The sequence below is a fragment of the Astyanax mexicanus genome, chromosome 15 (genome assembly GCF_023375975.1).
Source record: "Astyanax mexicanus isolate ESR-SI-001 chromosome 15, AstMex3_surface, whole genome shotgun sequence".
Lineage (NCBI taxonomy): Eukaryota > Metazoa > Chordata > Actinopteri > Characiformes > Acestrorhamphidae > Astyanax > Astyanax mexicanus.
The window spans coordinates 44341906-44365052 of record NC_064422.1 but is presented as its reverse complement, the minus strand read 5'-3'; the positions used below and the strand labels follow the sequence as shown (position 1 = coordinate 44365052).

Here is a 23147-nt window from a genome sequence, read left to right as displayed (position 1 = left end):
GTAAAGGTGATAGAGAGAGAGATAAGGTGAAAGACAGACTTTGTAAAGAGAGAGTGGAAGAGTGAGAGTTTGTAATAGAGAGAGGGAGAGAGAGAACGTGAGTGAGAGAGTGATAACGTTGGAAAATGTGAAGGAAGAGTGATAGAGAGTATAAGTGAGAAAGAGAGAGAGGTAAGGTGAGAGAGAGACAGTGTAAAGAGAGAGTGGAAGAGTGAGAGTGTGTAATAGAGAGAAAGAGAGAGCAGCGGAGGTGTGGATGGACAGAATCAGGGTGAAGGAGTGGTGTGTGCAGGTTCTCTGAAGGCTGGGTGACACAGCACCGGGGGATTAGCCCGGCTTCACTGAGCCACAGAATCAAAGAGTACAAAGTGAGTGCTGAAAGAGGAGGAAAAAGAGCGACAGAACAGAGAGAGAGAGAGAGAGAGAGAGAGAGAGAGGCCTCCATATTCTTACATCATCAGCCTGAACATATGAACCAGGCTTCCTGTGTGTACTATACTGCATTCAGTACTATATTTAGTGGGTTTAACCTGTATTAGTCTCACTGGACTGGAGGTGGTCTGTAATATCTTGTAGTTACAAGATAATAAGTAAGATAAGACATCAATAAGTAATATAGACTATTCTGGTTTTAGTGATGTGCTGTAAACACAATAAATCCACACTCTCAATACATCTACAAGTCAAAGATTTAAGCTGTAACTGAGTAAGTGAGAGAGTGTGAATGAGAGAGTGAGATAGAGAGTGTTTCAGAGAGAGAGAGAGTGAGATAGGGACAGTGCACAAGAGTGAGAGAGAGAGAGTGTAAAATAGTGAGAGATATAGAGAGAGAAAGACAAAGTGAGATAGTGTGTGTGTGAGAGTGAGATAAAGAGAGTTGTGAGAGTCTTTAGAAAAAGAGTGAGACAGTGAGAGAGTGAGATAGAAAGACTGTGAGATAGACTAAGATAGAGAGTTGTGAGAGAGTTTCAGAAAAAGAGTGAGATAAAGAGAGAGTGAGATAGAAAGACTGTGAGATAGACTGAGATAAAGGGAGTTGTGAGAGAGAGAGCGTTTCTGAAAAAGAGTGAGATACACTCTAAAAAGTGATTCTGTGTTTTAGTCAGTGGAAACTAATATTATTAAGTGGAGTGAACTTATCGGCCAGTATAACTCAATAAAATGAGTTCAGAGAACTTCAACCTGAAAACTTAAAAATGTTGGTTGAACCAATGAAAAAATGTGATTTGAACCAACTTTTAGTCACTACCTGTGTCAATGCTCTTTCTACAGTGTTGGTTCATGCAGCTTTCCTATAGGCTCCTGGCACCATATATCTGCATATTGGGTGTGGCCTCTTCCTTACTTACCATCTTTGTGTTGTCTGTTGCCCAAAGCTACCTTATCCTAGGCGTGCAATATTATAATATAATTTGATTGCCAGGCCTCAGTGTTGTGGGCTGTAAGAGCACATTAACATTATTCTGTGTTTCTAGTGATCACAGTATGCTGGCTTTGAGCTACAGAGTTCACTCTTTACTGAGTTTACTCCAGTATTAAACTGTCAGTATTTGCAGCTAAATAATAATATACCAAATATGTTGAGAATACCACATTGAGTTAACTCAACCTTTTAAGGCAGCAGGAGAACTTATATTGCTGAGTTTAAACAACTTGAAATGTTTTACATTGTACTTTAAAATTATGAAGCACGTAATTAAGTTGGATAAACTGGATAATTTAAGTTGATTTGCCTTAAATTTAAGTTGAGATAATGAAAACTGTCAACTTGAAAGTACTCAAATAATTACGTTGAGCTAACTTAAAGGAATTGTGTTGATCTAACTTTTGTAAAAAAAAAAATTGTAAAAACTTAATTTATTTATGTGTTACCAATTGAAGTAATTTTTTTAAGTTGGTCCAACAATTCTCTTTTTTCAGTGTAGAAAGACTGTGAGATAGACTGAGACAGATAGAGTTGTGAGAGAGAGATATTCAGAAAAAGAGTGAGATAGAGAGAGTGAGATAGACTAACTGTAAGATGGACTGAGAGAGAGTTTCAGAAAAAGAGTGAGATAGAGACAGTGAGAGATTGAGATAGAAAGACTGAGATAGACTGAGATAAAGAGAGTTGTGAGTGAGAGTTTCAGAAAAAGAGCGAGATAGAGACAGTGAGAGAGTGAGATAGAAAGACTGTGAGAGAGACTGAGATAAAGGGAGTTGTGAGTGAGAGTTTCAGAAAAAGAGCGAGATAGAGACAGTGAGAGAGTGAGATAGAAAGACTGTGAGAGAGACTGAGATAAAGGGAGTTGTGAGAAAGAGTTTCAGAAAAAGAGTGAGATAGAAAGACTGTGAGATAGACTGAGATAGAGAGAGCAATGAGAGAGTTTCAGACAAATCATGAGATAGAGACAGTGAGATAGAAAGACTGAGATAGACTGAGAAAGAGAGAGTGTGAAGAAGAGTTAGAGTGAGAAAGAATGTGTAAGATAATGAGAGAGATACAGAGTGTGTGAGAGTGTGAGAATGAGAGAGAGTGAGATAAAGAGAGAGTGAGATAGAAAAACTGTGAGAGAGACTGAGATAGAGAGAGTGATACAGAGTGTGTGAGTGTGAGGAGAATGAGAGAGTGAGATAAAGAGAGTGTGAGACAGTGAGAGAGAGTTATAATGTTGTGTTGCATCATTTTCATTATGCAGTTTAGTAAAAACCCGTTTTTTACCCAGGTTTTACTGTAAGGAAATGTATAAAACTCTATATAAACTGAGGCTCTTGTGATAATGGTGTAATTATGTGCGTGATGTTCAGAGTGTTCTCCACGCCGCTGGAGGAACACAATGACTAAACGATATATAAAACATGTTCGTTCAATCACATAAAAGATGTTTCTGTTTACCTGCCAAACGCCCAGAACAGAACAGAGGAGCGGTGTTTAAAATCACGTCGTGTTCCTGAGTTAATTTTACTCTTTACTCCCTCAGTCAGAAAACTCATTAACTCACCTGTACTGACACGCGGCAAAACACACAGAGACAACATACTGTAAAAAACGCACTGTAAACCTCTAAAGTACCTAAAGAGACACTAAATTAATAGCTGAAATGTGTTCCTTTGAGTAATAAAACATATCAGTCCTGCTTAAAGTTTTATAAACATTTCCAAACCTTTAAAAATCACTTTTATTGTGGTAATTTCCCTCAGGTTCAACTGTGCTATAGGCGATACTCACAATATACAAATTAGATAATCAATAATCAACGCTATCAGAGGCACACTGCTTCTCCCAATCAGCTCTCCCGCCTGCCCAGCCTCTAAACCCATACATCACCCAGTGCCCCTCACAAACTACTCCTCACATTATTTTTTTTGCCCTTTTAAAATTTGAGCTGAGGGTTGAGTCAGCTAAAATCAGGTGGTTTAGTTACTTTTTAAAGAGGATTAGAATTGCATCTGTTTTAAATGAATCTTAGACCACCCCCTGAAGTAGTTTGAGCGATTGGATCTGTATCTGGGTTAACAAATTTTACTAATTAGAAAATACTAATATAAGTTACATTTAAAAAACATGTCAAATAATAAGAATTTAAAAGGAAACAAAACATAAAACAAGAATACAGTATGAATGAAACATGATTAAAACAGGATTTAAAAAATATATTTAAAAGAAGAACATAAACAAAATAATTAGTATAAAAGTGCCGTTACAGAATAAAAGTGGGCGGAGCTGCAGTGATTTAAACTGAGCTCAAATTCAGCTCAAACCTGAAGGTTTTCAGCCTAAATTTAAAAGTGTTCTCAGTCAACTGGGTCCATTTAAAAAAAGCAGAATAGTAGCTGAGAGCAGGTAGAATTAGCAGCAGATGTGCAGAAGTGTGGTTAGCATGTTCACCTCCCAGCACTGGGGTCTCTATCTGGGTGTTCTCTTTGTGTCTGAATGGGTTTCCTCCCACATTCCAAAAACTTAGAGATCAGGTAAATTGAACACTCTAAAAGAACCCAGAAAAATTTAATACATGTACTATATTACAGTCCTCCAAATGGACGGTTGTTTCCGGTTGAGAGTACGCTGTGTGCTATTGGCTGTGGATGAGTTCTAAACATAAAAGGTTGTGTTTGTAAAACGTATGTAAATTGTAAAGCCTCCTTAGGCTTCTAGAAAGGCGCTATATATACACTGCTCAAAAAAATAAAGGGAACACTCAAATAACACAATATAACTAAGTAAATCAAACTTCTGTGAAATTAAACTGTCCACTTAGGAAGCAACACTGATTGACAATCAATTTCACCTGCTGTTGTGCAAATGGAATAGACAACAGGTGGAAATTATTGGCAATTAGCAAGACACACTCAATAAAGGAGTGGTTCTGCAGGTGGGGACCACAGACCACGTCTCAGAACCTATGCTGTCTGGCTGATGTTTTGGTCAGTTTTGAATGTTGGTGGTTCTTTCACACTCGTGGTAGCATGAGACGGACTCTACAACCCACACAAGTGGCTCAGGTAGTGCAGCTCATCCAGGATGGCACATCAATGCGAGCTGTGGCAAGAAGGTTTGCTGTGTCTGTCAGCGTAGTGTCCAGAGGCTGGAGGCGCTACCAGGGGACAGGCCAGTACACCAGGAGACGTGGAGGAGGCCGTAGGAGGGCAACAACCCAGCAGCAGGACCGCTACCTCCGCCTTTGTGCAAGAAGGAACAGGAGGAGCACTGCCAGAGCCCTGCAAAATGACCTCCAGCAGGCCACAAATGTGCATGTGTCTGCACAAACGGTTAGAAACCGACTCCATGAGGATGGTATGAGGGCCCGACGTTCACAGATGGGGGTTGTGCTCACAGCCCAACACCGTGCAGGACGCTTGGCATTTGCCAGAGAACACCAGGATTGGCAAATTCGCCACTGGCGCCTTGTGCTCTTCACAGATGAAAGCAGGTTCATACTGAGCACATGACAGACGTGACAGAGTCTGGAGACGCCGTGGAGAGCGGTCTGCTGCCTGCAACATCCTTCAGCATGACCGGTTTGGCAGTGGGTCAGTAATGGTGTGGGGTGGCATTTCTTTGGAGGGCCGCACAGCCCTCCATGTGCTCACCAGAGGTAGCCTGACTGCCATTAGGTACTGAGATGAGATCCTCAGACCCCTTGTGAGACCATATGCTGGTGCGGTTGGCCCTGGGTTCCTCCTAATGCAGGACAATGCTAGACCTCATGTGGCTGGAGTGTGTCAGCAGTTCCTGCAAGATGAAGGCATTGAAGCTATGGACTGGCCCGCCCGTTCCCCAGACCTGAATCCGATTGAGCACATCTGGGACATCATGTCTCGCTCCATCCACCAACGTCACGTTGCACCACAGACTGTCCAGAAGTTGGCGGATGCTTTAGTCCAGGTCTGGGAGGAGATCCCTCAGGAGACCATCCGCCACCTCATCAGGAGCATGCCCAGGCGTTGTAGGGAGGTCATACAGGCACGTGGAGGCCACACACAATACTGAGCCTCATTTTGACTTGTTTTAAGGACATTACATTAAAGTTGGATCAGCCTGTAGTGTGTTTCTTCACTTTAATTTTGTGTGTGGCTCCAAATCCAGGCCTCCATTGGTTAATAAATTTGATTTCCATTGATGATTTTTGTGTGATTTTGTTGTCAGCACATTCAACTTTGTACAGAACAAAGTATTCAATGAGAATATTTCATTCATTCAGATCTAGGATGTGTTATTTGAGTGTTCCCTTTATTTTTTTGAGCAGTGTATATATATATATATATATATATATATGTGTGTGTAACTTCATTTATTCATTTATTTAGTTATAGAGTTCCAGCACTAACACAGAGTGCTGATTTACTGCACACATGAAGCCAAACGGTAAATTAGATTGATCCCCTATTTGATTATAAACACAGAGAGAAAATGAACAGACCACCAGGACCGCTATTGATCATTTCCCGCTAAACTACAGCCTACACTACCCAGAATTCACTATACAGTACGAAGCAGCTATAATATAGAGTGCATAGAGTGTGTGTGTGTGTGAGTGTGTGTGAGTGTGTGTGTGTGTGTGTGTGTGTGTGAGTGTGTGTGTGTGTGTGTGTGTGTGAGTGAGTAAGCAGTTTGCCAGCTATCAGCACAGTTCTGGCAAATATTCAAAAGCCACTGATTGCATCTCACTCTAAACGCTGATAGCAGATGCTGGATTATAACACGTGACTATAACCTCTCTCTCTCTCTCTCTCTCTCTCTCTCTCTCTCTCTCTCTCTCTTTCTCTCTCTCTCTTTCTCTCTCTCTCTCTCTCTCTCTCTCTCGCTGCAAAAAACGATGTATCAGCAATTGAAATTATCTAGTTTCAAATCTTATTTTTTGCTCTGATAAGAATTTTTAGTCTTCTTAAGCATTGAAAATGTAAGATTCTTTTACTTGTTTAGGAATAATTACCTTATTCAGTCTTACTTAGAATTTTTACCTTATTTTAAGTAATCTGAACAAGTTATTCTGATACTTGTGTAGAAATTTAAGCTAGAAAATTAAACATTTTTGCTTGATTTGAGTCTTACTTCACTCATTTTGAAGCTTTGTCGTTTTTTTAAGAATTATTTTAAGAATACTTCATAATAAAAATGTAGCTTACCCTATTGGCAGATTTTTTAGCTTAATTTAAGCATTTATGTCTGAATTTAAATGCATTTTATCTAGTTTTTGCAAATGTTTTGCAGTGCTTTCTCTCTTTCTTTCTCTCTCTCTGTGTCTCACACACTCGCTCACTCTCACTACTAACTGAACATTGTCACACAAAAACCTTGTATCTCCAACTTGGCAGCTTTACAAGATAAGAACAAAAGCATCATCACTTTTTTCAATCAGGATTATATCTAGATAATAACAAACCACATTAAACTGCAAGTGTGAACACACCTAATACGCATTTACAAAATTAAGGTTGCAGCAACTAATTGATTAAATTGGTTTAATCCATTATTATTAGTTAGTTAGGTCTTAGTATTAGAGTTTTCCCTTCCACCTTAAATGTGGCAGCTCAAACAGTAGTTGCAAAATAGAGTAGCTCATTATAATAAATTCACATATAGCGAGTTTTCCGTTCCACCTTAAATGCTTTAAATACATTTAAAGCCTCGTTTAAGCTCTTTTCTGATTTGTTTGTTGATATTATGTGGACATTATATATTGATATATATTTTTATATAGTAATGGTATGCTGTGTGTTGCTCTTACAATTACCACTCATATCTAAACAACATCTGTTCAAGAACATTAAATATATATGGTACATAACTTATATTAATAAATATATATCTTTTTATCAGATTAATAATCAGTAATCAATCACTTCAAGAGGTGAGCTGTGTTTAAAACAGAGTCTTTTAAGTGTTATTTATTAAGAGTATAAGCTTTATGATGATGTAATAACTGTATAGTGACACTGCACACACACAACACATACACACACACTGCGCACACACACACACACACACACACACACACTGCACACACATGTTAACCTGGAACATCAGACGCAGAGATTAACAAAACACCAGCAGCTTACAGCCCAACATCGGAATGTGTGTCTGAAATTCCCTATACACTCCTCACCACACGGCCTCACACTCCCTCTACAGCCGCCATCCCCCTCCACACACACACACACACACACACACTATACACACACACACACAGCCCCCACCTGACTGCACTGAAAGCCTCTTTGCGCTTCCATGAATTCGTCCACATGCATGTGTTTGTGTGTGTGTGTGTGTGTGTGTGTGTGTGTGAGTGTGTGTGTATAGTGTGTGTGAGCGAGTGTGTGTGTGTGTGTGTGTGTGGGTGTGTATAGTGTGTGTGAGCGAGTGTGTGTGTGTGTGTGTGTGTGTGTACTGTACTATATGTGTGCTTGCTCTCTACCCCTCCATGTGAGCACTTAGTCACATGTAGTCCACTGACACACTGTAGAGAGAGAGAGAGAGAGAGAGAGAGAGAGAGAGAGATAACAGACAGAGAGAGACTTAGAGAGGGAGGTAGAGAGACAGACAGACAGAAAAAAAGAAAGACAGCTAGACAGACAGACACAGAAAGACAGAGAGGGGAAGACAGAAACACACCCAGACTCAGTGTGAGAGAAAGTGAAGAGAGAGGGAGAAAGAGAGACAAACAGAGACAAAAAAGACAGAGAGAGAGAAAGAGAGAGAGAGAGAGCGCAACAGACAGACACATAGAGACAAAGAGGGGACAGAGAGAGTGAGAGAAAGGGACAGAGAGACAGAGAAAGACATAAACAAAGACACACAAAGACAGAATGTGAGAAAAAGTGAAAGAGAGACAGAGAAAGAGAGAAATAGAGGTAGAGAGGGAGGTAGAGAGAGGGAGGTAGATACAAACAGACAGAGGAAAAAAGAAAGACAGAGAAAGAGACAGCTAGACAGACAGACAGACACGAAGCGACAAATAGAGAGGGACAGAGAAAGAGAGGGAGGTAGAAAGACATACAGAGGGAGAGAGACAAAGAAAGACAGAGATAAACAGATAGACAAACAGAGAGAGACTGAGAAATACAGAGAGAGAGAGACAGATAGAGAAAGAGAGACATAGAAAGTCAGACAGAAAGACACAGGTGAAGATACAGTGTGAGAAAAAGTGAAAGAGAGACAGATACAGAGAGACAGACAGAGAGATGGGACTGAGAGAGAGAGAGTGAGAGGGAGGTGGAGAGAGGGAGGTAAAGACACAGACAGACAGACAGAGACAAAGAAAGACAGAGCGAGAGACAGCTAGACCGACAAAGAGAGACAGAGAGAGACAGACAGAGAGACAATTAGAGAGGGACAGAGAGAGATAGACAGACAGACAGAGACAGAGAGAAAGGCAGAAAGAGAGATATACAGACAGAGACAGAGAGAGAAATAACAGACAGAGAGTGAGAAAGAGATAGAAAACGAGAGAGACAGAGCGACAGAGATAACGAAAGACTGAGAGAGTGGGACACAGAGAGAGAGACAGAGACAGACAGAGAGACAGAAACAGAGATATACAGACAGAGAGAGTGAGAAAGAGATAGAAAACGAGAGAGAAAGAGCGACAGAGATACAAAAAGAGTGAGAGAGAGAGAGAGAGAGAGACAGACAGAGAGACAGAAAGACTGAGAGAGTGAGAGAGTGAGACACAGAGAGAGAGACAGAGACAGACAGAGAGACAGAAACAGAGATATACAGACAGAGAGAGTGAGAAAGAGATAGAAAACGAGAGAGACAGAGCGACAGAGAGACAGAAAGACTGAGAGAGTGAGAGAGAGACAGAGAGACAGAAAGAAAGAGAGAGAGAGATAAAGAGATAATAAAGTCCATTTTAACAGTAAAAGCTACACGTTTCTCTAGCTCACGGTGAATCACTCTAAACGCTGTGTTCCGTGAAGCTGTCGCACTTTTAAAGACGTATTTTCTCTTTTGATGTCCTATGAAAGGCCGGGTTGCCAGAAAGAGCCAATTTACACCGTGATTAATAACCCCCATTAAGCCGACATGATATAATAGCATATTTTCCTTCCTGCAGCATTAGAGAGACGGGGGGAAGACGGGGAGAGAAAGGACGAGGACACGCCCCTATTTATCTAAGCTGGGCTCCGGCTCTACAGCTGTACACAGGCCTGTACACCCCACCCCACCCCACCCTACCCTACCGCCCCGCCGCGCTCTGACCTCATACTGACCCACATTTCATCACCACACTCTCGGAAATGATTCACTGCCTCATCAAATCTCAAATCTCAATGTGATTTCGGAAATAGGGCTGTAGGACTGTTTATATAACGGCCAAAAAGTAGAGGAAGCAAAAGTCAGGAATTTGAATTTGGAATTTGTATAGTGTCCCATGACTTTTGTCATGTCCTATGGCAAGCTGCGGGATGTGTGTGTGAGGAGTTTCAGAATTAACAATTCTAGCCAGAAGCTGCCGGTCATGACTATTATCACTTAAACTATCCCCTATTATAAAGAGATAACATTTTACGATGCTATGATCAAGTAACGTGCTGATATCCCATGACTTATGGCACATCAGAGCCATATTTAGTGATGAAGTTCCAAAATATGTCAATTCAGTTTAATATTTTACTACCAACATACAGTATCTGCTTTATTTTGGAATGTCTTGCTATTTAAACACTTGCTATTAATAAGAAACTCAAATATTAGCATTTTTTATTAAATATAAGCAAATTCAACAAATAAGCATCGAAAAAAATCCAGAAAATTGACACGTAAGCTTTCATCCTATGAGCTAAAATAAAAAAAAAATACAATTCTGATTCCCAACATTCATAGCCAGTAGTGTGTAGAATGGTTCAATGCTAGTAGGTGAGAGTATGAGAGAATGTTTTACCTGATTAGCAGAACAGGTAGTTAGTGCTCTCCTCCAAGCGTGTTGAGCTGTTAAATATCATCGCATTAGTGGCCGTTAGAGAAGATGAGGCTGATTGTTATCTTCATGAGACATTCTGACCTTCACCCTTCCAGCTCTAGTAGAACAGAGGCAGTCCAAGCTTCTGCATGAGGGAAAAAAGGAAAAAAAATAATCAATAAAATCAATAAATAAATAAGCGAAATCTCAAATATTAACACAGCAGGAGGACTGTGGAAAATAAAATATAGGGACTTGCAGACCAAAACAAAACACAAATACACTTAAAAAAATAATAATTTTAACCAACATACAGTGCCTTGCAAAAGGATTCAAAAAGTATGGGACACAATCGTGAGGTGAACTTTTCAGTTTTTTAGAAATAATTTACAGAGTTATTTCTATTACAGAGGTTGACCAATGGTTTTGACTCCCAAATTGTTGGGAGTCTTGCCCAAGGACTCTTATTGGTGTAGAGCAGCATTCAATCACCCAGATTGGGAATTGAACCCCAGTCTCCCACATGTGATGTGATAGCTCAATAGCAGGGGGTGGTGTTATCCACTACACCACACCAACAAGTTTATTTATACTGTCCAAATGCTAAATTCTACACATAGTTGCCAAAGCCCATGGTACAGGTACTGGATGGGATATGGAAATACTTATTACATATAAATACTAATTAAAAAATAATCAATTATGCCAAATAAATCTGATCATCCTTTTAAAGCCATTATTGATTAGAGTTGTGAACGTGTAAAACCTATTACTCTGATATATTGATATACTAAAATATATTTCTTTCACCCTATTACTAATATTATTGATTCCAATATCAATGCTATTTTTCGGATTATAAGGCACATTATGTGACACTAGTAAGGAACAGGGGTGTCCCCATGTTTCCCTTCTAATGGGGAAGCAACTAAATAAACAAAACTCAAATTCTTAAAAAAAATAGTCCTGGATGTTAATCTACACAGATTTCTTTCCTGAAAACTGTTTATTTGGGTGAGTGAAGGGATTTCGTTTATTTACAGTAAGATTATTTTTCCAATATATTGTCCATGTAGGAGCGCTTGCCACAGTTAGCACCGCTAGCAAGCCATGGTTAGCGCTAGTAATCAGCTAGCAGTTCATCCCATGTAGCTTCCCGCACAAACTAACACTGTGGTTAGCAGCTAATGCTAATGCTGCTGCACCCAGCCTTAGTGATGAAGAAACTTCATCGTCAGCAGAGTGGCTTTACTGCTTCTTAATACCTGACTGGTAGAATTTATACATAAGTAGCACCGGATTATAAGGAGCTCTGATGATTTTTGGGAAACTTAAAGGAATTTATGTGTGCCTTGTAGTCCGGAAAATACGGTACTTATTGCTAGTTCACTAGTATAACAGTAATACTGTAATAATGTAATTAAACGCAATTTAAGATTTAGCTGAAACGCTGCATTTAGATGAATCCAGCAGAACATTCGTGGCATTTCTACACCCCTACAGTAAACAGCGGCGCTGATGCCAGGCCCAGCCGGGTGAGGAGCTTTTGTCCTGATCAGAAACAACACCAGCGATAAAACACAAACAGAAGAGGCTTTATGAAGGACGACACAAGGCCTGCTTTGTTTTGAAGTGCGAGGCCGAGCCCACTCCTGCGGGCGGGACCGAGGGGAAGTGCTGTACGGAGGAGAAGGAAGGAAAGAACAGAAGAAAACCAACATCTGAGCAGATCAGGACCCGACAAACCCCTGTAACAGCGTCACTTCACTCCGCCTGGAGCCAAACACTATATACTATATAATACTATTCTATATATCCACCCATGTAGCTTAAAGCATCAGCACTCCTTCCCTAACTGATCACTGTCAGACCTGTAGAACCAAGAAATCACTTATATAAAAGAACCTGTCTGACAACATGAAGCAGATAAAAGATCTGATTTAAAAAGCAGCACATTATTATTATTATTATTAAACCCCCATCTGAAGAAACTCAACAACTGATGAGAAAACAAAAAAGTAATTGATCATCTATCAGTCTGGTTATAAAAGATTATAAAGTCATTTATTTCTAAAGCTTTGAGACTCCAGAGAACCACAGTGATTCACTATTTACTAATGGAGAAAAAAACACAAATGGAACACTGGTGAACCTTCCCAGGAGTGACCGGCCGACCGAACAAAATTACTCCAAAAGGGCAAGAAGAACTCATCCAGGAGGTCCATAAAAAAGAACCCAGAACAACATTTAAAGAACTGCAGGATCTCACTAAAGCCTCAGTTAAGATCAGTGTTAATGATTCAATGATAAGAATAAAGAGACTGGGAAAGATTCAAGGCGAAAAACACTTTGATGTATAGATTGACCTCAATACACTCTGCTGACCTCCATTAGGTTTCTTGCATGTTTATTAATGAGGAGAGCACTTCAGTTTCTGAATCAGTTTCTCTGATTTTGCTATTTATAGGTTTATGTTTGAGTAAAATGAACATTGTTTTATTCTATAAACTACAGACAACATTTCTCCCAAATTCCAAAAACAAATATTCTCATTTAGAGAACAAAAAAGATGCAGAGCTTTCAGACCTCAAATAATGCAAAGAAAACAAGTTCATATTCATAAAGTTTTAAGAGTTCAGAAATAATCAATATTTGGTGGAATAACCCTGGTGGTTTTTAATCACAGTTTTTATGCATCTTGGCATCATGTTCTCCTCCACCAGTCTTACACACTGCTTTTGCTGCTTCACTCCTGGTGCAAAAATTCAAGCAGTTCAGTTTGGTGGTTTGATGGCTTGTGATCATCCATCTTCCTCTTGATTATATTCTCTTTTTATAGCCTTGTTTGAATTGAGTTTTTTTAATCATTATTATGTTAATACATAAAATATTGATACTGTATTGATTCAATTTGAGCAGTTTCCTTAAATTATGAGTTTTTAGTTAAAGAAATTTCGTCCAAGGCTAATAACCATAATTCACACGCATACTTATAGGACATAATGTACATGTTTTGCATGCATACCTACACGCCTAAACGACCTCGCGCATACCATACGCCCTCAAATAGCTCAGTGCTGATAGAACAGCCCCGTCACATCACATGTTCTTAGCATGTGATCCGTGCTGTTCGCTAACATGCCTGCTGTTAATAACACAGGGCCGAATCAGCAGGAATCGCCTGCTCTGACCTCAACTGAACCACATAATCCGTCATCTTGAGCTAAAAATACCTCTATGGACAGGAGAACCCAGGCGCACAGGCTAAACGCTAAATGCTAAACGTCACCGCATCACTGTGTCACCAGCAGCAGCCCCCCTGTGTCCAACAGCACAGCCGAACAGCGGCGCTGCGTCCAGCCTTCAATCAAACAGAGCTTATCGGACCACCAGGACCACCCCCGACGCCTGAGCCCTGAACTGAGAAACAGCAGAGGAACACCCCTCCAGCAAGGCATTCCCACAGCCTGACTGAACACACACACACACCATATAAACACACACACACTCAGCTCAGTTAAAAAAGCACATGGAAGCTGCGGCACTACAACAGAGGTGTCACAACCAGCTAAACCACAACTGAAAAATTCTGCAAAATTCTGCAAAATCAGGGAAACCAAGTGTTTAACTAGAAAGAGAATTATTTCTGCTTTAAAATGTACTGTTTACAATTTTCTATCTATTTTACCAGTTTCTTAAATAGCTGCAACACATGTACAACTAAAGTGTCTCACAGAAGAAGCAGATTAAACACTTTTTAACATCACTAACCGGATACCCCTCTTAAGAGAGAGTGCATCACTCTGCTAAGGCTGCAACTAACTAGATTATTTTGGTAGGCAACTAATCTGATGATTATTTTTTCGATTAGTCGATTACTCAATCCTCAATCTCTAAAAACATCTCTACAACATTATCGACTAACTATTGCAGCCCTACACTCAGCCCAGTACAGTATCATCAAAAAAAAACTCCAACCAGATACCCCTCTCAAGAGAGAGTACTACATCACTCGGCAAAGTACAGTGAGTATCATTAGAAAACTACTAACCAGATACCCCTCTCAAGAGCAGTACACAGTACAGTACAAAGCAGATGTTTTTTTTTAAACCTAAACCTAAGTAAATACTGTACATAGTCCAGTGCTACTGAAACAACATACCAATAAAAATATTAATTCAGCTTGATTTGCAACTTCTATCAGAGCTATTCTCTTTACAGAATTAGCTCTGTTCTTTTAGCCAAATACTGAATCTATGACCCCAAGAGGACCATTACCTCCCCTACACTGAGAACCAAGCAAAGTGAGAGGAAACTGCAAAAGCAATACCAGATCAATAATCGCTGCATTCAAATAAGTTAAGATTATAATGGGCATTTGTATGTTAAACACTGCTAACTGGATACCCCTCTTATAAGAGAGTACATCACTCAGTCCAGTACAGTAAGTATCATCAGAACACTACTAACCGGATACCCCTCTCAAGAGAGAGTACATCACTCAGCCCAGTACAGTAAGTATCAGAACACTACTAACCGGATACCCCTCTCAAGAGAGAGTACATCACTCAGCCCAGTACAGTGAGTATCAGAACACTACTAACTGGGGCTGCCAATGCTGCTGCCTAAAATATATTCTGCTACTCCGCTAGAGAAAACAATGAAATGTGATATACAATAAACCTATTTTCACTACACTTATTTTTAGTTAAAAAATATTCTGTGCATCTCTACCAAGAACATCACCTCTGAGAAACATGACGCCTGTCTTAAACTTGAAAGCACACTGACCTGTGGAGCAGTCAGCATTCTTATACACACACACACTTCATACAGACACACACTTCATACAGACACACAATCGATACAGACACACACTCACGTCAATTGATTTAATGAGAGCTCCTGTGGCGAATCACTTAGCGGCGCAGTCTCAGGCAGCAGGAAGTGGTCGGTGAGGGAAATCTACAGTGATGGCTTCTCTCTCAGAACTCTTCTAAAACCAGCTTCTCCAGACCATGAGTCTGAAAAGCGGCAGTTCTTACAGCCAATGAAACCCAAAAATCAGTGTCTCAGAAGATTAGAATATTATATAAGACCCATTGGTACTTTTGGCCTAGTGTGGGCAGTGTGCCAAGTCCTGCTGGAAAATGAAATTCGCATCTCTATAAAAGTTGTTCTCAGCAGAGGGAAGCTGTAAGATATGAAGTGCTGTAAGATTTTGTGGGAAAACAAAACTGCACTGACTTTAGACTAGATAATAAAACACAGTGGATCAACACCAGCAGATGACAGACATGACTCTCCAAACCATCACTGATCATCAGTACATTTTACATTTCATTTGTAAATCAAGGAAAAAGAGTCTGGAGGAAGAGTGGAGAGACACACAGTCCAAACTGCTCGAGGTCTAGTGTGAAGTTTCCACCAATCAGTGATGGTTTATGGAGATGCGGATTTCATTTTCCAGCAGGACTGCCAAAAGTTCCAATTGGTCTTATATAATATTCTAATTTTCTGCGACACTGATTTTTGGGTTTTCACTGGCTTTAAGCCATAGTAAAGGCTTAAAATATATCACCCTGTTTTTAATACATCTATATAGTATATGAGTTTCACATTTTCAACGTAATCGCTAAAATAAAGCAACTTTCAATGATATTTAATTTTTTTGAGATGCACTATATACAGTGTTTGTACAATGAAACTGAAACACCTGTCATCATTTTAGTGTGGTAGGTTTCATGGCTAAATTGGAGCAGTAATTAATTGCACATTGCAGCAGTAAGAGCAGAGAGTGAAGGTTCAATTAGCAGGGTAAGAGCACAGTTCTGCTCTAAATATTACAATGCACACAACAATATGGGAGACATACCAGAGTTCAAAAGAGGACAAATTGTTGGTGCACGTCTTGCTGGAGCATCTGTGACCAAGACAGCAAGTCTTTGTGATGCATCAAGAGCCACGGTATCCAGGGTAATGTCAGCATACCACCAAGGAGAACCAACCACATCCAACAGGATTAACTGTGGACGCTGTAAGAGGAAGCTGTCTGAAAGGGATGTTCGGGTGCTAACCCGGATTGTATCCAAAAAACATAAAACCACGGCTGATCAAATCACGGCAGAATTCAATGTTCACCTCAACTCTCCTGTCCAATTAAATATATATATCACACACTCTGAGCCACATCTTTTGGTTTGGACTAAAACTGAATGTTCAAAAAAGTCCAAACCAAAGCAAGGTAGGCTTGAAAGCACCCTAAGCTTCTGATCTGATTCCATCAACCGCTGACCAAAGAGTGGAATCAGACACTGAAGAGCCACTTAATGAAATCTGATGCAGAATCTCCTGAGGGAATCAGCAGAGAAGGGCCTGAAATTAAAACCCAGCTCAGGAGGGGAATGTGGGCCTACAGAAAGGTCTGTATCAGAAGCTGCTCAGAACACAAAAGCTGTCACCACGTAAAAACAGCAGCGACGTCTCGGTGACGACAGCGATTCAGCTCACCTGAAACACAGGCCAAACACAGGCATTCCTCAGGCCTGACGCAGCGGCTCACACAGCGCTGTAATTTCAGCACCGACAGTCAACACAGCTTCCAGAGAACGGACTACAGGACTACAGGATCTACTGAACCACCACACTGCTGCCCACCACCACCCACTGAGAGACTCTTCTGTACGACTTCACTACTCTAACTCTTAATCATCTGCAGTTCCACCAAACTCTCAGATCACAGAAGACTTGAGGAATCGTGTCTGGTAAATATAGAGCAGTCTGTAGATAATTATACAGTTGTTTTGTCTCTCTGCTCCATCATATTACATTTAAAATGCAATAACTACTGTGAGATTAAAATGCAGTAAATCTCAGCTGTAAAACTGAGCAATACTTTTACAGTTTTCACAAAATTCCCCAGAACTCATGTTACTCCCATCTACGTAGTATGTATTTAATGGCAAAACACTGAATAAAAAAAATCTGTATTTTCTGCACTATAAAGAGCACTTGCAATCTCAAACATTCCCAAAAATCGTCAGTGCTCCTTATAATTCTAGTATTATAATAAAGTATTAGTGAGTATTATCAGCCTGTATCCCGGCTAGCACTGCTGGAGCAGTATTCACATTACCCACTAACCAGGTTAAGCACTAGCTCTTTCGCTGTTCAGAGTATATATGAGTATATCAGACTGTAGAGTGCGTTTTTAACATGTTAAAACATGCTACGTGGGACAAACCGCTAGCTAATATGTCCCTGGCTTACTGGAGCACAGATTTTTTTCATATATCATATCATATTTCACATTTATTGATTTTGCTACAGTTTATATTAATTTAGCTGTTCTTCATACATTATGCTTCATGTTTACAGATTTTGCTACATTTTTCATGTATTTTGGAATGTTTTATTGATTTTGCTACTTGTTTTTGCTTTTCAATAAGTTTTATTTAATTTTCAATTATACAAAAATATCACACACACAAAACAAACCGAAACCAATAACAAAAGTAGAGAAGGAAAAACAAAAACAAAACAGCTACACCGACATAATATTGAAAAACAAAATACTTCAGCCATATATACACATATAAGACGATTTTACTACTTTTTTAATTAATTTTGGTACTTTACTTTAATTTTACTTTAATTTTGGTACTTTTCAAGTTTTCATATCATATTTCACATTTCTTGGTTTTGCTACAATCTATTTTAATTTAGCTGTTCTTTGTACATTATGCTATCTTTTACCTGACTTTATTTTGCAAGTTTTTAATTGATTTTGCTACATTTATTGAGTATACTAGATTTAACTGACTTTATTTTGCTACTTTTTTATTGATTTTCATCTGATTTGTATTAATTTTGACTATGCAATGTTTTACTGAGTTTATTTTGCTACTTTTTATTGATTTTGGTCTGTTTTTTATTGCTTTTTGCAATGTTTCATTTGCAATTTTGCTACAGTTTTGTTTTATATAGCATATATTTGCTTTTCAAAGAATCTGAAATAAAGCTGAGTAAATATTTACTTAACACTGAACACTTTTATTTGGAATAAATTATTCTCTGTTTCTTAAAACAAAAACTGACTGTTTTTTTGCCATTTTTGGGTGAATAATTTCAGCTGCCATGTATCCAGTCCATTGCTAGCAATATCATGTTAGCTGTGCAGGTTACTTTCTGTACAATCTGCAGTTTTAAGCCAATCAGATTTTAAGCAGAGAACTGAAAGAAGCACAACTCTAATCGTACTGTTCTGAACAGCCTGGCCAGTTTAGAACAGCGGTTCCGGTTTAGCTGATCAGAACAGCCGGGCTCCGGACCCACTCGTCCTCCAGATGTCCTCATGAAGATCAGCCTGCTGCATTCATCCCAGATCCATCCCAGATTTAAACCAGTCCAAAACAATGGACAAAAGAGGCGTGTAGAGCTCCAGCGTGCAGTGTGACGGCAAGGCCAAGCGCTCTAAATCATTACTGTAATGTGCAGCAGGCCTGCCATCTGATAATCACATGCTGCTGCCTCTGGGCGCTACGCTACGCTAGGCTACGCTACGCCATCTGAACGGAAGCTCTCTCTCTCTCTCTCTCTCTCTATGGTGGAGCTCAGGATGCCGGCATATGGCCAGGGATTCTTCTGAACATCAGAGGGGATTTATATCAGTCCCAAAAATCTATTTAAAAAAACATTATCACCAAAGCAGATATAATAGAGTTTCTGCCACATACCGTATTTACCGCGCTATAAGGTGCACTTAAACTCCTTTAATTTTACCAAAAATATTTAGGGCTCCTTATAATCCGGTTCTTCTTCTGTATGAATTCTACCAGTCAGGTATTAATGAGCAGTAAAGCCACTGCACTGAAGTACAGAGTTATAAGGGTGAGTTTCTCCAGCACTAAGGATGGAGCAGTGTTAGCATTAGCTCTGTGCCTCCTGGATGAAAAAGTGAAGCTAATGGCTAAGCTAATGAATTGTCTGTCTCTCTGTCTCTTTTGCTCGCATTCAAATGTCTGTCTGTCTTTCTGTCGGTCTCTCTCTTTCGCTCATGCTGTCTGTCTCTCTGTCTCTTTCACTCATGCTGTCTGTCTGTCTGTCTTTCTCTTTAACTCACACTGTCTGTCTCTCTGTCTCTTTCACTCGTGCAGTCTGTCTGTCTCTCTCTTTCACTCGTGCTTACTGTTTCTCTGTCTCTTTCGCTCACGAAATCTGTCTGTCTGTCTCTCTCTTTCACTCATGCTGTCTGTTTCTCTGTCTCTTTCACTCATGCAGTCTGTCTGTCTCTCTCTTTCGCTCACGCTGCCTGTTTCTCTCTTTCGCTCATGCTGTCTCGCTGTCCCTTTTTCACTCGTGCTGTCTGTCTCTCTGTCTCTTTCACTTGTGCAGTCTGTCTGTCTCTCTCTTTCGCTCACGTCACCTGTCAGTCTCTCTCTTTCGTTCATGCAGTCTGTCTGTCTCTGTCTCTCTCTCTTTCGTTCACGCCGTCTGCCTGTCTGTCTTGTCTCTCTATCTCTTTTGCTTGTGCAGTCTGTCTCTCTTTCACTCGCAAAGTCGGTCTGTCTGCCTGCCTGTCTGTCTGTCTCTCTTTCTTTTGCTCGCGTCACCTGTCAGTCTCTCTCTTTCGCTCATGCTGTCTGTCTGTCTCTGTCTCTCTCTCTTTCGTTTGCGTAGTCTGTCTATCTCTTATTCGCTTGCACCATCTGTCTGTCTGTCTCTCTCTCTGTGAGATATTATAATACAGTAAAAATGATCTAGTCTGCCCTAAACCACACTACACTATTATTACTGTCCCCTCACAATAATACCGAAAAATTCCAGCATTCAAAAAAATTTACACCAACGGTAACAAAAACTTACCGAAAACGTACCAAACTGTGGGGTTTATACGGAGGTGTGAACCGAACCGTGAATTTTCTGTACCGATACACCCCTAATCTGAGGTAAATATAGTGTGGGGATGTGGAAGGTCGCAGACAGGACAGCTGAATCAGGGTGCAGGACACTGTGGTGATGGCTGCAGGACAGATCACGTCCATTTAGCTCACAGACGCAGTAAAGTGCTGCATATTTCAAAGCATTCACAAAAGCATGCACAGGCAGAACGGAGCAGCCCATTAGGTCAGAGCGACTCACAGACTAATAATAAAACAGAGAGAGGTCGCGGAGAGGTAGAATACGAGAGAGAGAGAGAGAGAGAGGAAAGAGAGAGAGGAAAGAGAGAGAGGAGAGAGAGAGAGAGAGAGAGAGAGCAGGAGGAGAATCCACAGCTCAGGAAAGGAGTTCTGCACTGATGACATCTGTATAACTCATCTTTCCACTCAGGTTTATCTGTTTTCCCTTTTTTCTTCTTTCCCTCCAGTTTACTCCAGAATGGAGGACAGAGGCAGTGAGATTAGAGAGAGAAAGAGAGAGAGAGAGAGAGAGAGAGAAAGAGAGAGAGCGAAACACCTGGAGGCAAGAACACAAAGTTCAGACTACAAAACATACAAAAGTCCTCCACCATAACCGAGTAAAAGCACCGTCTACACAATCCAGCTCTTTTCCTCTGTAGAACCATCAAAGTTGACGTGAGGCCAGAGAAGATTTCAGCGTTATCAGGGTATTTAGACCTTAATTACTTAAAACGAGACACATTATACCTCTTTTTACACAAACTGGAATAAAACAGGTCTATGGTCTATGAAAAACATGTTCATGAAATAAATGTCACATGAAGATAAAGTGGTCTCACAGATCTATTCTTGCCAGCTTCAGTCACTTTCAGAATGAGCCGTTTAAGGGCTCTGTCACTTTTATGCAAATAAGCTGTTTACGCTGAGCAACTAAATGGCAAAACACGAAAAAGCTAGTTCACGCTTAACTGCGATAAAAGCACAAAACTTATTATTTGAAACCTCATTATTTGAACATACTTTGACATCTCCATCATCTGTTCTCTTGCCATGGACAGTAGGTATAGATCCCTCCCTCAGACGAAGTCTGCTGGCTAATCCTGCTGTGTACTGTCTGAGGTTCTCAACCAAAATGACCGAAATGGCATTTCAGCAGCTTAGGATTTTTAGGCCTTTATTACTTAAACGAGAAATATTATACCTCTTTTTACATAAGTTAGAATAGGTTTATGGTTTATGCTCTATACAAAACATGTTCATAAAGAAATTCTTAACACAAAATCACTCTTACATAAAGATAAAGAGATCTCACCAGCTGTATTCTCACCAGCTTCAGTCACTTTCAGAATGAGCCGTATAAGGACTCTGTCACTTTTATGCAAATAAGCTGTTTACGTTGAGCGTTTACCACATGGTAACATGTTAGCTTGTGCTAAATGGTGAAACACAAACAAGCTAGTTCATGCTTGACTGTGATAGAAACACAAAACTCATTATTTGAAACTTCATTATTTGAACATACGTAGGTATAGATCCCTCCCTCAGACGAAGTCTGTCGGCTAATCCTGAGGTTTACTGTCTTACTGAGGTTCTCAAGCAAAATTAACGTTTCATTGCGTTTTCAACGGCTTCAACTGATCTTGTAGGTGGGGCTCTGGTGGGGGGTTGATGGGTGTTGGGTGGAGCCAGTCTGTTTTTATACAGGTTTTTCCTATTGTAACATCACAATAAGGAAGAAGCTAATGATATCAAACTGACCCGAAACACTTCCAGCTGATTCACTCTTTCAGAAAACCGATGGATGGATTTGGTTTTTGGTGATGGATTGGAGTGTTTATAAGGGTAGTCGAGACCTAAATGAAAAAACACAATTTAAAACCTACATATAATAGGTAGGAGTGTCTGTTTAAAACCCTACCTGTACTGTACCCAACGCTTCAGTAAGTGAATAGAAAAGACTAGAAGGAAGAGAGGGAAGATATGGAGGGCAAAAAGGGATAGAAAAGCATGGAGAAATTCTACGATCCCTCCGCTAAGAGAAAATAAAGAGTGTGTCACGGTTAGGAGCTCTCGCAGAGAGAGAGGCAGGAGTAAGGAGTAGAGGGCTGGCGAGGCTGGGGGGCGGTACTGGGGGGGGCGGTACTAACAGTATGCATGAATGCATGAAGAGGAGGGGGGAGGAGGGTGGAGGGATATAGGCGAAAGTTCACTCCAGAGTTTTGGGACAGCTCAGGACAGGTTGTGTTCAGTGAGACAGCCGAGAGAGAGAGACCCCCACCACCCACCACCAGCACCCCCCACTACCATCAGCTCTTTCCAGGCACGCCGCCTCCCAGGATCTGGGTCTCTGGATCTGGGCTGAGATGTGGGGTGACGGGCCAAAAGCAGAAGGGGCCCGGAGAGCACGGGTAGCCTGGGCTTGATTTAGGATTTTTGAACTCGGGCCAAAATTCCTGAGAGGAATAGAGGGAGCAGCTCGGCCAGAGCGGCCATGAGAGACCGAACTCGCCAAGAAAACCAGGAGGAATCATACGTGGAGAAAGATAGGGATATATAACATGTATATATGAACTGGAGATATGAGTAATAGATTGTTTTATTTGGGAATAAGTACGAGAGGCCCATAAGTACCAGAGTTCTGGGCTTACGTCCATATCCAATATGATATATATATATACATACAGTACAGGCCAAAAGTTTGGGCACACCTTCTCTTTTTCAGTGCGTTTTCTTTATTTTCATGACTGATATTTACATTGTAGATTCTCACTGAAGCATCAAAACTATGAATGAACACATGTTGAGTTTTATACCCAACAAAAAAAATTGAAATAACAAAAATACCCCCCTTTGCTCTGATTACTGC

The 23147-nt window shown here is 40.4% G+C and overlaps 1 protein-coding gene across 2 annotated transcripts in view; it reads right to left on the bottom strand.

Annotated features, from left to right (window-relative positions):
- thrab (thyroid hormone receptor alpha b) overlaps window positions 1–23147 on the bottom strand; it is a 285484-nt gene that overhangs the window by 194468 nt on the left and 67869 nt on the right. For both annotated transcript variants that reach the window (XM_049464647.1, XM_049464648.1), the window contains exon 2: window positions 10365–10527. The gene's annotated coding sequence lies outside the window, so the exon portion shown is untranslated. The remainder of the gene's footprint in view (window positions 1–10364; window positions 10528–23147) is intronic.